The sequence below is a fragment of the Triturus cristatus genome, chromosome 1_1 (genome assembly GCF_964204655.1).
Source record: "Triturus cristatus chromosome 1_1, aTriCri1.1, whole genome shotgun sequence".
In the NCBI taxonomy this organism is placed as follows: domain Eukaryota; kingdom Metazoa; phylum Chordata; class Amphibia; order Caudata; family Salamandridae; genus Triturus; species Triturus cristatus.
This window is the reverse complement of record NC_140579.1, coordinates 926,245,040-926,259,206: the sequence shown is the minus strand read 5'-3', so window position 1 is coordinate 926,259,206 and position 14,167 is coordinate 926,245,040. Positions and strand designations below refer to the sequence as shown.

Here is a 14,167-nt window from a genome sequence, read left to right as displayed (position 1 = left end):
TGATATAGATGTTCTCAAAACAGACCTTCGAAGTAATTAAAGATAAAGTCACCAGTTATACTGGGGATAACCTTTCACGGTACTATACTACTCGAGACTCGTGGATGTAGAATGCACGGAAAAGACACTCTGAACCATTTGTATTGGAAGTCCCAGTACACCTTGTACAATAAGCAGTTCCAATAACTTTATTTGGAGCATTGAAGATAAACATATATAGGAAATACATATATATATGTGATTGCTGACATCATACGGTAACCTAAATCTTGTCACTGTATATATTTATGCTAATACTGTATAGCTGCATACCTAACCTACCTCATATCATTGTAAAACGTTCTGCTATACAAGTTGTATCTTTAACCTACCTCATGTAATTGTGAAGCGCTCTGATATCCAAGGCTCATGTTCGCGCTATATAAAACTCTTTAAATAAATAAATAAAAATAAATAAACATGTACAGGTATTGTGTTGCCCACATCTCTTATCTTCTGGGGGTGGTACAAAGTGCCTTTTCCAGGCTCTTTCGCTAGTTCCTGTACATCATGCTTAGCAAGGTTAACCAATACATATATTTCCCAAATACATCCCAATCATTGCAACAGACCAAATTAATGTTCTACCGGGCAGCACAGTTTCCCAATGTGATTGGCTGTGTTGATGGCACACATATTGCCATATGTCCCCCTTCAGCTAATGAATTCACATACAGAAACAGGAAAAACTCACACTCACTCAATGCACAGGTAGTGTGTAATGCCGCCTGTATCATAACAGACCTTGTGGCCAGATTCCCAAGCAATACCCATGACTCATTCATGTTCCACCACAGTGGAATACAAAACCGACTGTCACAGGGTGAATTTGGGGATGGTAAGAGAATTGTGGACTCAATGAATGAAGTCCCGGAACTGTTTGCATAATGTGACTTAATGGTTTTCCTTCTCATGCTCTTAAGGAGACAGCGCATATGCCTTGTGTCCCTGGATACTCACACCCTACCTGACTCCAAGGACAAGAAGAGAAAGGCAGTACAGTAGGACACACAGGACAAAGCGCTCCAACATTGAAAGGACCTTTGGGATACTGAAGTCCCGGTTCCACTGCCTCCACAAGAGTGGCAGACCTGAGATGTGCTGTAGGATCATCGACACATGTGCCACCCTGAACAATATCTCAATGAGGAAGGGTCTGCACAACATCACCATTGAGGAAGAATCTGACTCAGATGATGAATTACCACTACTACAGGAGCAGCAGGACGGGACACACACAGCAGAGGTCGAGCACGATGCAGAGATCACCAACAACTATTTTTGAAGTAAGAGTGAGTACAACATGTAAGAAATGGGCATCACACATGATGGTAATGCATGGTGCATGACTGTAGGATCACCTTTTTTCCGGTTGTGCTGAAAATGTATCTCTCCTAAAACAACAGTATCCATTGCGGATGTTACATTGTGTCAACTAGGCAACAAAGTATGTAATTACAAACAAAAATTCCGTACACTCATGACTCTGAGTGTTCAGTGGATTCACTTCTTACGGCCTCTGGGGTTGGTTGCATTGTCAGCAACAGTGGCCTTGTCAGCAATGTGGACATGTTGGACCCTGAAGTGTGTTGGTGTGTACGCCTGGTAATGCATGCCTCCTGCATAGATGTGCCACTAAGGCTAGAACCCTCATTGCTCTCAGGTGAGGTCAGAATGTTGGGGACACAGGTTGTGGATCTGAATATTTTCCAGGGCTATATTGTCACTTGAACTAGCCCATGTGCAACATCTTGACAACAGTGCCCCATATCAGTCTTTTTTTTTTTTTGAGTCTTAGTCTTAATTTTATTTATGATTTTGGAACTCAAATGAGATCCACATAAAAGGATAACACATGGAAAATACATTTTCATGCATTTAAAATCAAAATAAAAACAACAGAAAAAGAACATTTTGAAAACCTCTAGTATATATCTAGAAAGCTTTTAAAAAAGTTGAAGATTTTTAACAAAGCATTTCATTCGGGGGATTATAAATGGCATCGAAGAATGTGGTGGTAGACAAAATATTTAATTTTAAACAAATTGGTCTCAACTACTTACGCCGATGTAGAAGCAGAGCTGGGCAGACAAAGAGTACATGAGTGATATCCTGAGAAGCATTATTACAAAGATTACACATTGCTGAAGAACCATACCATCTAGAAAATAAATTATTCAACGGAAGACAATCCTGCCTCAATAGAAACAAAAAGCGGCGTACACCATGAGGAAGGTTCCAGGTAACATAGGGTTGTATTTTCCTTATTAGGCAGGAATCAATGGCCGGGGAAACACCTTTCTTTAAGATGAGGGCTTCCCGATCCATCCCAAAACTTAATTTACATGTAGCTAGTTTCAAGGTGGACTTCAGCTGATATGCAGATAGTGTAAAAAGTGCTGATTCATCCAATTGTAAAAGATCAACTGCAATTCTGAAATTCTTTACAATTAGGGAGTGCTCTTTTAGGGATCCCAGTAGTTCTTTTTGAATAAGATATCTTAGAGTACCGGGTTCTCCCTTTACAATATTAAAGACCCATCGCACTAGCCCAGCGAGGCCCTGGACCCAACTGCTACGCAGGCCAAATTCCAACCTAAGAGCGGCCACGGTACAAGCGGTATTAACCGTAGTTAAATACCGCAAGATCTTGCCCTCCATAATGTTAAAAAAAAACCATTTGCCCAATTCAAGTAATTCAATGCCATACAGTAGGGAAGCTGGGATTTTGGCACGGAAGACCTCTAGCAGAAGGGCAAAATGTCTTCTGCCAGTAGATCTATAAAGAAAACTTAAACTTTTACATTGTGCCAATGCCTTCCGGGTATTATTTGCTATATGGGCCTTATCACTTAAATTACCAGATATTGTTTTTCCTAGGAAGACATAAGATTTTACAACTTCCAACTTCTGTCCACCTACAGACCAAGTAAAGCTCCCATATTTCAGCTTTTTCATTCCCGTCATACACATTACTTTACTTTTAGACACATTTATCCTCAGATGGTGTGTCTCTGCGTAATCATGTAGTGCCTGTAGACGATTGTTTAATCCTCTTGGAGTTAGGTCCAATATTAATATATCGTCTGCGTATAACAGACAGACAATCGGCTTGTCCCCTAATACAGGGGCAATACCATCGCTTAAGGGCAGGGCATGGGGGAGGTCAGATATATAGAGGGAAAATAATAAAGGGGCCAATAAACAACCTTGTTTTAGTCCATTAACTGAAGAAATAACTTGAGAGAGACCTCTTTCCCCTCCCAATAAAACTCTACACCAGGTATCAGAGTGAAGAGCCCGAACCAGCTCCAGGATAGTGGTTGGCATGCCCAGGTCCGATAATTTCCTCTACAGCAAAGGATGATCTACTTTGTCAAATGCTGTGGAAAAGTCTATGAAGGCTGCATAGACTTTCCCTCCTCGGACTTTGATGTATTTTTCTGATATAACTTGTAATGCCGTTAAGTTATCTAGGGTACCATGCCTTTGCCTGAACCCAGTCTGCTCGAGGGGTAATAATTCGCCCTTGACCACCCAATCATTAATTAACTTCAAAAGGCATTTTGCGAAGACCTTACCTATAGCGTCCAAGAGGGCAATTTGTCGATAATTTTGTGGAGCATCCCGGTCACCCTATCAGTCTGTATGTTTACAGTTCATCTTGCCGGGGTTGTTGTGGCCATTGTTAATCTGATGGAAAAGGTGAAGGCATGCCAGGTACTGCCTGTGACTCTGTCGCTGCACACAGTGTTCTTTCTCCATGGCAGCAATCCTCATCTTTCCCTTTCTGCATTTGCTGTATGGAGCTTAACATTCTTAGCAGATGCCTATTGACAGTCTTGATTTGTTTGGTTTGCTGGCACTGTACAGTGGCGATGGACTTCTCCAGTCCACCAAACAGGGGAGAATTCTCTGATATGCCATCTGACACATTCTCCATGTGGACTGTTGCTGGTTGCCCTCTACGCTATCTGTGTGTCCTGCCCGCAGGTGTTGTTGTATCCCTACTTTGGGATTGTCCCTCATTACCGTTCACAAAGTCTGGTAGAGATCTCCAAAGCAGTTGGAGTTGAACTGATGGGAATAGGGGTTTCTGATATGCTGGCCTCCATTTTGACCTGTGTTTGTCAGTAGTTTCTGCAGCCTCAATTGTTTCTTACAGGTCCTTGGTGTGATCTGTGGAAATGCATGTATATAGTTAGTGTTAATGAATGGTTAATGTCTGTTCAGAATATTGTTGTAACAGTGCTTCATATGTGTGACATGATGGTGATTGACAGGTCTCTATAGTGTAGTCTTCAGCCCACACAGTACAGCATGCAACTATGGTGTGCTGCAACTTCCATGATGCATTGCAAAGTTAGTGCAAGCATCTCATTGGAGTCAGATTTGCTCTGATGTTTTTGGGAGGAATTGCAAACATTAAGTTATGTGGATTAAGTAAAGGGGAGTTGACTAACCCTGGCTGGTGCATGCAGCGTTAGAGGTGTCAATCAATGTCAGACATTTCAACCACACTTTCCAGTTCCAGTGTCCCTTCGATGAATGTCTCCTTGGAGGGGGAGAGGGTGTTTTGAAGGTTCCACCACCTGTGCCACTACCCTCAGCCATCCTGCTGGCTACCTTTCTTTTGTGCGGGATCTTAGGTCATACTTCCTTTAACTGATCTCTGGGATGATCCCCTGTGTTACGCCTAGGGAATTCACCTTCTTCAAGATGCTGTTTCATATCTTAGCCTTCTTGCTCTCAGGTAAAGCCCTTCCTGAATAGCTGGTCCAAATAGGCCACACATTCCTCTGTTAGGAGCTTCAGCTCTTTTTCAGAGAATTTCACCTTCCTCTTTGTGCTCCCAGATTCATTGTCACCATCTTCTTTGTACATGGTGCAGTGCCTTGCCGGTAGTAATACAGGGGCACTCTTCCCTTCCCACACCTTTCTAAGACAATGGGTTGTGGCCACACCCTGTATTTGTAACCTTCCTGGTCTGACATCATCATTCTGCATCCAGAATGCAACTTTTCCTGACTTGTGAAGTCGGCGGTTACAAACATAACGTTTTGCATTTCCCTCACAGTAATTTCTACGAATTTGCTATTTGGAAATCGCAAATCCGATTTTTTTTTGTACTTATGGACTGAAGTGGTTTTTTTTTTAAATCACTCCCAGTATTCTCTAACACCAGCAGAGTTTAAAAGAAAGTTGAATTGCATCACAAGCACAAAACACGCCACTTTCATGGAAGTGTCATAATTCAACACTATTTGAAATATCTCCTCGTTTTTGTGATCTCTGGGAGAGATTTTAAAACATATTTCGTTTTGCAAACCTTTAGTGCTTTGTGGAGAATGGGATGCCCAATAGATCATGGTCATTTACATTATTTTCTCACCCTGTCCCATGCCTCTTTCACGCTGATAAAAATGAGGCTGCCCTGTTAGCACCTTTGAGCATGGCACCTCCTAGCTGTCCTATTTCATTTTAGGGACAAGGAGGTGCAGGTAAGCTACCTTGGTGCAGTGCTCATAATTTCATACACATCTCTATGCAGCGGTTCACTTTCCAGCTTGTTCATCATCATTGGTCCTGTGAGAGTGAACCAAGACCAGGGAAGCAAACAGCCAGTCTGGTGCTGTATGCGCTTTTGTAGCTGCCTCTGTCGTCCTTCCTGATTGCCCTTGGCAGTGGTGATGGGATAATTTCCAGAGTGGGGGTGCTGTCATCAGTTATATCACAGAAGTGTTGGGAAATGTGAAAAATCCAAGCTTCACACAAAAAACAAGTCTGGCAAATGTGCCACACCCATTCAACAGGAGAGTGGTAAGGGTGAGGTAGGTAGACAGAGGTGCATTTTGGAGCCCGGGAGAAGTAGTGCCTTGTCATTTACAGGAGCCACATTTGGCATTTAAACCGTCACTACATTTGCATACACATGCATTTTTACTGGTAAAACTATATATCACACAAACAATATTCTGTTGAATCCAGATTCAGCAAATATTTATCATTTGCACTTTAACATCCTTCTAAAATCTTTGTTTCCATCACACTTTGGAATTAGATAAAACTACACTCCATTTGTTTTTCCTAATTGGTGATGTTCATAAAAGGTTTACAGTTCATTTACATGTATTTATGTCGTATATTACAAAAAACTGACAGCTTTCCTTTCACTTTATGTACCCAAGCAAGATTGTCACCTAGGTCACTTTAACAAAATCGTCTCACTCTGCAGTCAGAGAAATAAAAGTAAAACGCCAGTTTCAGAATAAGCAGCAACTTGTCAGAAGACATAGCCTGATATTTGACCACGGCCTTTAAACTCACTGCATAAGTGTCAAGTTAAATACAAAATTAAATGTAAAGACATCTTTATTGCTCAGTCACCTTCTGAATTCCACAATGCTTATTTTTGGGGGTGCTGCATCACCCCTACACACCCCTACTTCCAGTGCCTGTGGCCCTTGGGCAAGGTGAGAGGTTAATGTGCTTCAAATACCCCTTTGCCATTCGCCATGGTACGTACAGTGACAAAATACCCCACACCCCCACCGCTAAGAAAGCCGGAAGTGGTTGGGAAAAACATTTTAGACATCATCAGACAAGGTGAGAGGACTTACATGTGACAAATACTCTCCTTTGATAAGGTAGTGGTATGAGGCAAGAATTCCCTGCCCAGCCCCCCTTTTACCATAAGCATGGTGGTGAAGGGAGGAGAAATCCTCCCTTGTCCTTTGGCGAGGGGGCTCATTTATGTGTGTTACTTAATTTAAAAAAAACTAGAAATTCACTGAAAAGACAACAAAGGTTAAAGAAACATTATAGTTAGGTGAAATGTTCAGTAACAAAGTAATGTTTAAAATGTATAAAAACACTGAAATTCATCAGTTCTTGTTTTAGTTATCTCAAGTAGCTATGACTACTACCCTAAGGTAACTATGACTTGCGCTCCCACCATGCACATATTTTCTCATCAGTAATTTCACTGCAAATGTTGCAGTGATATTATCAATTAAGTAATAGAAGATGTCATGGCTTATGTAAAATGTGTGGTAACTAGCAGTGCATGTCGAGGACACGAGTTATGGTTACCTGAGGGTATGAGATTGGAATACCCTGGGGCTTCTAGAGGCTCGGGGAGAGGGGCAGTGTGCCCCTCTTTAAAAAATACATTGCGCCCCAGGGCATGAGGGCCTGGGGCAAAATCGGTCTGGGGAGGGGGCCGCATGCTCCCCTCCCCCTAAATAAAATGTTAGGCTCCAGTGGGATGGGGTCACTGGGGCTGATATTGACCTGTAGAGGAGAGCCTCACGCATCTCTTTCCCCCCCAAAATAAACGTCTTCTCCACTAGGGCCCTGGCCCCTGGTAAAAAAACAAGCGTTGGAGACTGCGCTTGGTTTGGAAAAAAAATATCAGCGGATCCTACAAATCTGCAGCAAAATTAAAAAGAAAAATGTTTGGGCCCCAGTTGTGGTCACTCTGGGACCCCACCACCAGGCCTAGGGGGTCAAGGTATCCCTACCCTTGCCCTTATGTTGTTTTCTAAAACTTTTTTTAGGCCTCAGGACTGAGTCCTGAGTAATAAGATGGCTGCTAGCACTTCCTGGCTGAGGTGGTGGCATCCAATCAGATCTCGGCTTGAGATCTGTCGCAATCTGTGGAGGCTCTGCATTCCGAGAACCACAAAGTTTTTGAGCATTAATTGCTCAAAAACGTCTGAACGGATTTAACCAAAAAAACAAAAAGCACTCTTTCTGGACCAAGATCTAGCTTTCTGGCAAATCTGATGTAAATCCGTTCAGGCTGTAGCTGTGTCTAAAGTTCCGATAGAAATAAAAATGGGGAAAATATATTTTGGGACCCCCCTTTTTTCACGGCCACCGCTTGACGGATCACACCAAAACTTCCCATTCACAAAGTAATAAAAAAGTAGAACTTTTTTGGATAGTTTCGGAGAGATTCGTTAAACGGTGTTAAAGTTATTAGCAACACAAAAAATGCATTTCCTATGGAAACATGATCCTAACTATAACTACTTATATATGAGGTTTTGCAGTAGGGCAGCACAGCAGGCCTTCCTTCTGCGCTGCCTTACGGCAAAAGAAAAGGGCAGGAATGCGCCGTAGATACGGCGCATTCCTGTACTTTTACCCTGTGATGGCACACAATGGGCTGCCGTGCGCCAACGCAGGCACATTTGCACCATAGTGCAAGGGAGCCTGCATTGCGGGGATGATTATTTTTGTACAGGAAGGGAAACCATCCTGTACAAAAATAATCACAAGAGGCTTTTTCCTCTTTCTATGTGTGCTGCACAATGCTGCAATAAGCCAAAAAAGTGGCTTAGTGCTGCATGATAAATATCACGGAGGCTTCTGCGCCAGGGAACGTCAAAACACAGTGACGTTCTGTCGGTGCAAGGGGCATCATAAATGAGGACCTCAGTGTTTAGAACCCACCAGCCGGTACATTGTCAAAGCTGTTTTATTTCCAAATCTCGATTGCATCAATCCGTGACACGTTTCAACCTCTTCCAGGTCTTAATCATACAAAATGCAGTGGTCGGATACACCCATTTAACTGCTCAGTGCATAGACACTATAAACGGACTAATGCATGGAACTGCTTGAATATAAATACATTAATCACCAGTGAAAATTGCAATACTTTGTACTCCTGTCTCCATTAGACCAAACAATATTGCTAAAATAGCATGTGCATAGTCGTTGTCACTGATGAAGTGTATTAGTGAGATGCGGACCACAATATCTGTGGAGAAACTGTTCTCTACACAGGCTGGTACAAATGCAAAAGGTTTTAACAAAGTTACCCATTGAGGAGAAATTAACATTCTTCTTAAACAACTAACATGCAAAGTGATCGCATTTTGACAATGAGTGATGTGTTTTTCATAACCAAGCATGAAATTGACTCTTTTTATTTATCCCGTGGGATGCAAAAATATGTATTTTGCCCCCTTGCATTTTATTATTTATATTAATAACCCATGTCCCACCTTGATTAAAGCCACTAGTGATAACCAAACAACTGCCCACGTATTTTCTACAGGCGCTGCTTTACGCAGACGATGCAGCGCTGATGGCGCGAACACCAGGAGCTCTTCGTCTGCTGGTGGAATCTTTTATATCGTTTATGAGTGACTTCAATTTATGCACTCATTTTGGAAAGTCGCTCACAATGGAGTGTGGACCAGTGAAAAAATATGTAAATTTTAATGGTGAAAGGACAAACTTTGAGTTAAGTGAATGATTTTAACAATCTGGAGGCTGTCTTAAGTTACTCTGGTTCTATGCCTCCACAGATTAATCAATCACTACTAAAGATCAGTGCCTTATTTAATCTCCCACAGGTAGGTGGTAGTGGGACAGTCTTACCCTTTTTGAATATTTATAACTCTCAGTTTGCTCCAGCGGCATTTTATGGATCAGGGATATGGGGGTAGCAGGATGTCCCCAGCCTGCAGACAAAGGAAAATCGCATTTGCAGGCAGCTTTTGCATCTGCCCCTTCCCCACAAGCTCACTCTTATTGTGCACTCGGTGCTTAACCTCCAGTACATTTCTGACAAAGTAAAGCTAGCTCCCCACATATTATGGGTTAGTGTGTGGGCCAATACTGAGGCTAGTCTGTGTAGAGCTATTATCATAGATTTTCTCAAAATGGATAGAGGTCTAACAATCCCCTGGTTGACATATGTTAGAAACTATTTTATGAATCAATCGTTTTTATTGGGTGGAAGTCCAAACAAAGGGACACAGCTTCCCGCCTACATCCATTGGCCGGCAGAGCGAGTCTTAGGTAGCACTACACAGCGTTTAAGCCAACAACCCGGAGGCCGGCCGCGTAATGAACAAGATTGCTGTAGGTTAGAATGCAACTTCCTAATTTTAAAAGAAGCAAAATGAGAAAACAGCCAGAAAACCTGGCAAAAGGGAAAGAATATCAAAACAGAACCCCTCCTCAACCCTAACTTATCTTCCCCCCTCTCCCTTCCCTACCCCCCTCCGCACCAGTTATTGCCTCATAATTGATCGGGACCTGTAACCATTAATTGAGAGCGCACAACGTTATCATGTCGCCGGTGTGTGGTCATTAGCTAACCTCTCCAGTAGGTAGCAGTTGAAGGATCTGCAAGTATTTAGGACAGTTGACTTCTCTCATGACTTTTATTAACATTTGGACGAAAGGTGCCCAAAGTTTTGCATACTCCTTCCCCTTGCCTTCCACATCAAGAGACATGCATTCCATAGCCAAGAGGTATCACAGGCGTTGTATCCAGGAAAGCATATCAGGTGCAGATGTTGTGCCCCATTGTGCTAGAATGACCTGTCTAGCCACCAGAAGCGCCAAGGCTATCTACCTACCACGTAAGGATCTTAGTGGAAAGACCTAGGGGTGAGAGAGGCCAAGTAAGGTATATTCGGGGGAGCAGGGCAGTGAAGTATCAAATGCTTCATCTATGTTGTCCAAGACCTCCGCCAAGTATCGCTGCAGCTTCGGGCAATGCCATAGCAAGTGGGCTAAGGTGCCAGACATCCCACAGCCTCTCCAACAAAGGTCTGTTTCACTCTTGTCCCAGCCGTGGATTCGCACAGGAGTGTAATACCAATAAGAAAATACTTCAAAAGCGGACTCAACCTCAGCTGTATTATGAGCAGTGTGATGTGTCCTGTAGAGAATGTGTTCCCATTCCTTAGGTGATAGTGGCCTGCCTATTTCAGTTTCCCAGCGGACCTACGCCCAAGTGCGCTGCTCGGTGGGGCACGCAGTGAGCATAACATATAATTCCGAGATAAGACGGCGGTCATCGTGCTTGCGGAGTAACCATTTTTCAAATGCGGTACGGGGCCTGGATATGAGAGGTTTTGTGTGATGCAGAGTAGTATGTGTAATCCTGTTCCGTAGGGTGCTGCAGGCGCTGTAATCCAGTGGTATACTTGGCGATAGGGGTATGAATCTTGTGCTAGTAGGCCATAATCGTGCTTAAGCTGTTCAAACGGAGCCGGTCCTTCAGTGTCAAAAAAGGACCCTACCCTTTTACAACCCCCCTCCCGCAAACGCTGAAACACCGCAGATACCTGTCCTGGAGGAAAATCCGGGTTATCCATGATGGGGTTCATAGGCGAGGGAAAGGAAGTCCAACCTTTCTTAAGAGCCACCCTGTCCCAAACTCTGAGAGTCGGAGAAGTAACTGGAGAGGAGTAAAGACCCCAAGCCCTGTGTTTACGCGGTAACCACAGTTCCCTCCAGATGTTGACGCAAGCGACGGCCTGGTCCATGAAGTTCCAGTGTTTGCTGGACAGTGGTCTGTTCTATTCCACCAGGCATCGGAGGCAGGCTGCCTCATGATAGCCTCCGATCAAAGGTAGGCCTATGCCACCCTGGGCTTCCGGACATGCCATTTGAGCGAGTGAGAGACGCGGCTTTTTCCCTCCCCATACAAACTTGTTGATGAGAGTTTGCAATTGTTTTATTATCCGAGGTACGGATACATAGGGAGCATTTGAAAAATATAAAGAATGTGTGGCAGGATCGTCATTTTCACTGCCGTGATCCAACCGAACCACGCTAGGCATAGTTGTAACCAGGCATCCAGCGCCTTAGTCGTCTGTTCCATTAGGAGCGTGTAATTGAGCGAAACCGTTCGGGCAATGGTCGGGGCAAGCCTGATACCCAAGTACAGAATGTCGCTCTGCGTCCATTGAAACGGGAATTGCAGCTGCAAAGCATCCGCCAAGTCCGGGGGGACCTACAGATTCAAGATAAAGGATTTACCCAAATTGACCTTAAACCCTGATACGTCTCCAAAAGCGGAGAGCTCAGCAAGCTGGACGGGCAGTGTTGACTGCGGCTGCGTAAGGGAGAGGATCACATCATAAGCATAGAGGCTTATTTTATGGACATCTGCCCCAAATTTCAAGCCGACTATGTACTGGTCCGCTCTTATACGTTGGGCCAACGGCTCCATATAGAGCTAAAATAAAAGCGGGGATAGAGGACATCCCTGAGGCGTCCCCCTAGAAATTGGAAAGGACGCCGACCTACTCCCGTTGACCCTCACGAATGCCGTGGGTGCACAATAAATGCATCGGATCCATTTAACAAAGTTCTCTCCGAACCCGTAGCATCGCAGGGCCTCGAAAAGATAAGTCCATCTCCCCCTATCAAATGCCTTCTCGGCGTCTATAGACAATAAGAAAGCCAGTCTACCCGATCGCTGCACGCTATCTGTAAGGTGGAGAAGCCGTTTCGTGTTGTCCCGCCATTAGCGCATGGGAATAAAACCCGACTGGTCAGGGTCAATCAGATCAGCCATGAGATGATTTAGCTGGGCCGCTAGAATACCCGCGAAAATGCTCACATCTATATTAAGGAGGGAGATAGGTCTGTAAGATCTGCAGTCACTGGGCTCTTTCCCAGGCTTTAGGATGACGGAGATCGCCGCCTCCAACATGGAGGGTGTTACCTCCCCCGTCTCTAAAAAAGAGTTAAACAGTTTGGCTAAAAAGGGAAACCACATGCAAAGTAAGGTAACAGTTCCTGAAGAAATATATATGCCAGTATGGTCTACTATGCAAGAGGAAGGGGAAAAGGGGAGGATGACAAAGGGTCTCAGACTAGGTTTGAAAATGATAGTGTGATGGAGACTAGAGACTCCTGGATGGTGCTAGAAGTGCCCTCACACACCCTTGCGGGTGCAAAGCATCATCATCGGGCTGTGCTCCTCGTGGGGGTGGCGCTGCAGTCCCTCACGGGCCCTAAAAGGGCTCTCTATCGGAGATCTTTTGGTGGAGTCGCCGTAGTTGTGCGTGTGGGTGTGTGGGGAGGGGGGTGGTGGTGAGGCTAAAAAGACCTAATGGTGCCCTAACTATTTATTGGTGGGCCCAGGAGGTCTGCTAAAAATAACGGGGGATAATGTTATATAAACATTCTGAGTGGGGGAAAAAAGCTGTAAATACGTCCCACTGCTCTCGGCCCGTAAGAGTGAGGGTTTAAAGTGAGAGAGAGGGAGTGCAAGTGGTGGTCAACATGTTTCGCGCTGTTGCCGGTCCCTAATGGATCCTAGCGCTTCGTCAGGACCAAGGTGGTGATTAAAAAGAAAGGGGTGGGATTCAGAAACAAGGGGGGAGAGTATACTGTAATCCCAGAAACACAACAAAGTTGTGGGGGGAACACGGATTATTCGTGTCCTTGACGTCGAACCTGTGATGGAGAGGGAGAGAATAAAACATTAAAAAAATATATTGTGGGGCTTCCTACGAAAGAGGGCTCGAAAAGCATGCACCAGAGAGAAGAGTATTCCAGCCGTAGTCGTGCTAGGAACGGGTGCTCGTGCCCTGTGTGACGTCGATGGAAGCGCCCAGCAATGGGGATTAGAACAAGACAAACACAAACTGCAAATAAGGTTTCTCAGATTGCCCGTATAAAGTCCCTTCTAAGATAAACAGGCTAAATGTGATGGTGGGGTTTAAGAGACTCAGTGACAGCGCTGTGTGTGGTGACAGGAGTTTACTCACACCAGTGGGCGATTGGCTGACTCGTCTACAAGTAAGGCGGGAAGTGATCAGAGAGTTAAAATGACTCCCTAGCAGTATTTTAAATAAAATAGCCCAGACATAATAGGGTGATTCGATATGAGTATGGCATGGACGTGGAGGGAACATGCCATAGGTTGCAAGTGCTGGGTACGTGAGAGTACAAATAACGAGTGTAGACGTAACAAAGATAAAAACATGCTTGTAGACAATGATTGAATAGACAGTCCTACCCGCAAGAAGTCCGGGTCCACGCGGTGCCGGGTCTTGACAAACTGGGGCGGGGGCTTCAGCTGTGAAGGTAATGGGTTAGGGATGGAAACCAGGTAGCAAAAGTTATGGAGGGGGTTGTTGTTGTGCAATGGCTCGCACACGGGGCTAAAAAGTGTAGTCACGCCGTCTATCACAACAAGTACAAAGGCTGTATGAAGGTCGCTTAAGACCGTAGGACGTACTTACATCTGCCCCGGGAAATCGCCTCGACAACCTAAGGTGCCTCCAGAGTCGCCGGTACTGCTTATCGGCGGCGCAGCGTCTTAAATGTGCGCTCAAAGATCAATGGTCAGAAGGGT

General features: G+C 44.4%; 1 protein-coding gene and 1 long non-coding RNA gene across 2 annotated transcripts in view; one reads left to right on the top strand and one right to left on the bottom strand.

Annotated features, from left to right (window-relative positions):
* LOC146871302 (gastricsin-like) overlaps positions 1–14,167 on the bottom strand; it is a 302,303-nt gene that overhangs the window by 85,067 nt on the left and 203,069 nt on the right. The gene's annotated exons all lie outside the window — the stretch shown is intronic.
* LOC146871303 (uncharacterized) overlaps positions 583–14,167 on the top strand; it is a 112,590-nt gene continuing 99,005 nt past the window's right edge. The window contains exon 1 of the long non-coding RNA XR_014980981.1: positions 583–1,325. This is a non-coding gene — a long non-coding RNA (uncharacterized LOC146871303). The remainder of the gene's footprint in view (positions 1,326–14,167) is intronic.